Source organism: Eurytemora carolleeae, unplaced genomic scaffold, assembly GCF_000591075.1.
Source record: "Eurytemora carolleeae unplaced genomic scaffold, Eaff_2.0 scaffold1408, whole genome shotgun sequence".
NCBI classification, from domain to species: domain Eukaryota; kingdom Metazoa; phylum Arthropoda; class Copepoda; order Calanoida; family Temoridae; genus Eurytemora; species Eurytemora carolleeae.
The window spans coordinates 52,385-56,717 of NW_019402081.1; positions in this window are offsets into that span (position 1 = coordinate 52,385).

The window sequence follows — 4,333 nt, forward strand, 5'->3', positions numbered from 1 at the left end:
ATAAATGTTTAACTTTGAAAACAATATTCTCAATAATTTGTTGTGATTGTTTATTAACATCAGTTAGGGAATAACGAAAATTGAGTCTTTGCCAAGTGCAAATTCAAATTTTCTAATCCCTTTATTTTTGCAACCTGATAATGTAAACCTTTTATTTTATAAACTTAGATAATTTGATCTAACATAACTCATAGTTTGAATCATCTAAATTCCACACATAATATATAAGAAATATAATATGACTGAACCGATCGGGCCCATTATTTTATGTGGGACCTCATGTGTTTATGAATGATCAAATTTTCAAAAATTTGCCTCCAACAAACTTCGATTTTCATTAAATTTCTGAAAATTTTAAAAATCCACGAACTTTTAGGTTTTTGTTTTAAAATGTACACAAAGCGAACATGTTCACAATTAAAATAGAAGATAAGTGTGAAGCGCCCTAAAAGCATAAAAGCATAGTATGTATATATTTATATAATTATTACTTAATTGGCTTATTCGGACAATAAACAAGTAAACTATAGAAATTTTCTAAATTTGCTTTATGGTCACTTTTTAAAGAGAACTGATATAAAAAATTATTTATTTTTAGATAAAAAACTATTATAAATATACCGGGAACCTTGAAATTACGTCACCAGTCTCCTTAATGAAAAAGAAAGTGTATTTACTGAATTAGAGTTCTCAAATTGAAACAAAGGAGCGAACAAAACCTTATTCTAGCACCAAAAAGATAAAAGCAACAGATCTTTCATATCCTTTATGAAATACAGAATTTATTTTTAAAATAACGTTTTAGGTATCATGGATGGATCAACAGTTTGTCTGGAAAACGCTCTAATCGTTTTTATTGTTAGCAAAGAAAAAACTTAACCTGCTTTTTCAAGAGAATTATTTTCAAAAAGGATCGTTTTTAAAATGTAAAATCGTAGTAGTTTTATTGTTGTTGATAATAATATAAAGTTTATAAATTGATTAAATGTTGAAAAGTAAAGGAACTGATTATTTGTCTATATCCTTGCATTTTTTAAACTGAAATGTTCTTGTAGAATGAAGGATTCCTGTTCAGTATGAAAGAGAACAAGTAAACTTTGAATTTCATGTTCGCAGTTTTACAACTCCTTAAACATGTTAAAGGTTTACAGGAAACAGGGAAATTTCAATATTTAAATTCAAAATATTATAAAATAAACAATACTATAAACTGAACCAACATTCTATCATAATTTATGGGATAGAAAATTGATAACATGCCGAAAAATACACAATGACAAGGCTATCATGGCGCTTCATTCCCATCTTCTATTTTAATATAAGATAATAATAAGATTTTTTGCAGATTTACAATTTTTTCGTGGATTTTATTTTTTTTTCGAAAATCACAAATATTTTTAAGATATTTTTTCTTGTAATTCTAAGTATCACAAACCTTCCCTGGGGTCAGGTGAGGTCCTATGCACAATTTGAGCGCTCGATCAGGTCACCCATTTTGATGTTTATCGGTTTTAAACAAACAGAAAACAAAGTATATATGTACTTGGCTTTTAGGCCGCTTTGCGCCCATCTTTTATTGAAATATTAAACATTTTCTCTTTGTGTACATTGTAAAACAAAAACAAACAAAAAGTTCACGGATTTTACAATATAATTTAATGGATTTTCAAAATTTAATAAAAATCAAATTTTGTTGGAGGCTAAATTTTGAAATTTTAAGCATCCATAATCATTCCCCGGGATCATGTGCGGTCCCACACAACATATGGGCACGATCGGTTCGGCCGTTTTGACGTTTATTGGATATTAACTGTTTGTGTAAATGTACACAAAACTCCCGTGGAATTCCCCCCCCCCCACCTATAATTTTCAAGTTTTGTACACATAATTAAAAAAAAAAAAAACAATTAAGAGGACTTCAATTCCGAGGAAGTATTTTGTATAAAAACTTTCTTTTGAGGACATTTTCTTTGTAGTACTTTTTCATATTTCCTTTTTCCAAAGCACTTTTATACAAGGGAAGATTTTCCTAAAGACCTTTTCCAATGGAAGTTATTCCTTAATACTTCCTAAGCCTTTTTTCATATAGAATGACCAAATTTCAGGTGCAATTTTCTGTGAACAATAACACAATAGTTTCCAACTAATGTAAAATAAGATTATTTAAGGATTGATTTATTAGTTGTCTTTCGGATAGATCACTTAAACTTCGAATTGGATTCGGATCTAAAATAGAAAAAGTGAAAAGTTTTCTTGAAGTTTGCCAAACTATTCTTAGTTGAGATTGATTCCGGCCCTAACCTGGGTCCAGGGGGGGCTCTCCAGAATTCATAGTTTTCTGGTTCTCACTGAAGCAAAATATCTAATTTTGATTAAACAAACCTTACAATTTTAACCAAAAAAAGTTTCCATTTTAATGTTTATCCAATGTGAACAAACGAAAATTGTAATATATTAAATTGTTAATTAGTATAGCTTAACCACAAGAAACTTTAAAATTTGAAGACTGTTGAAACAAGTGATCCTCAGGCCTCTCTACAGAGATATTTCCATTCTTGTATCTGCTGCATAAAGGAGTTGAGTTTTTGCCACAAACTCTGATTTTCTAATCTTTATCTTTGTATACCAACGTCGTAGACCTTAGATATTCCAAACTTTCAATACTTAAAGATAAAGTAATCAAAGTTTGAAATATCAAAGGTTTGCACCATCAAGTTGCAAAGATATTGGGATAAGAAGATTTGAGTGAGTTTGTGGCAAAAACTCAATTCCTTTGTAAGTTTCAGTTAAAATTATTGATTTTTGGATGGAAAAGCAATTCCATTGCACGTAATTCCGTGAAATTCTACGTGCAATTCCGCGAATATTTAATTGCTTCCTTGTCTCGCAATTATAAGCGCAATTCCGCGCAATGAAATGGCGCAAGCGGAAGCAATCAATGAGAGCAAGGGAATTCCGATCCGAAACCCTATTTTAAAATGTACATCTGCACATAACACTAAAATCACAAGAAAAGAAACATAGAATACTAGAAATGTATAATATATAAACAAAATAATTTAAAGAATTTCTAAAGACTTTTAAAATTATTCTGTGCGCTTTGCGCTGAGTGTTTTAAACCATCAGGCAAAAAAATTACGGCCTATCCAAATTGTTTATTTAAATTACTCACTAAATTGATTAATTTTCAATTAATGTTTCTGTTGCGGCCTTAAAAAACAGAAACAAAATGGAGAAAATTATTTAAGATTTTTTAATACGATGAACGTGCTTTTGCGCTCTTCAAACGTCAAAGAAACAGCAAACGTTGTTTTCAGAGAACAACAGTCTTTCATTTCGTTATTAATTCGCATATTTGTAACCCTGTATAGTTGTACATATTTGTACATATATGTACATAGTTTAAACCTGGTGTAAAAGTTGTAAACGTTTATATTTCAAGTTGTAAAGTTTGTTATTGTAAAAACTAAATTGAGGAAACGTAAAGAATGTTGTTCTTGTCGGTATACCACAGTAAACTTCATTTAAACTTAACAAACCTAATTTCAGCTGAAACTTAGGTGAAGAGTCATAAAGAGATAGTTGGCAAATTTCAGGGGACTTTTTTATCGGGAGTTTTAAATGGAATCAAATAATATTCTATAGTTTAGATTTCAAAAGAAATGTATTTGTCGTACAGTGACCCTTTCAATCTATCTAAGTATCAAATAGTAAGATTTCGGTGTAAAAATTGTTGGTTTCTGTTTGATTTACTTTACTGTGTCACCAAAGTAAAATTGCACAAGTCATTTAGTTAGAAAATACGCAAATGTTCAATTATCAACTTTTTAGCTTAACAAACATTTTAGCTTCGCGCTGACAAAGGGTAAAGGGTAATGTTGTGAATTGAACATGCCATTCAACGAATGGAGGGTAACTTAAAATTATGTCTCAAGTCCATGGTGTATGCATTGAGCTAGAAAACTGCAGATTTCAAATTCTCTTCATATTTAGTATTTGAAGCTGAACTCTAATAATTTAGTGTACTCGCCATCTTTTAGAATTTCAAGTAGAAAAAAGTATTTTAACTTGCATCGGAAATTTATTTACATTCTTTTTATGCTCGATATCCCCCTCCCCCAACCCCCCTCTCTCCTCCTAATAATAAATTTTAGAAAGAAACGTGAGTGTTTTTGGAGTGTGTGTTTCAAGTAGGGTTTCCTACGCAAGTGGATTATAGTTATACTTGTGCGCAATTCCGTAATAATTTCGTGCAATAAATGCAACCGAATTTCGCACAAATGCGCGCTATAGCGTGAAATTCCGTCAAACTTTCTTGCGTTTGGGTTTCAAG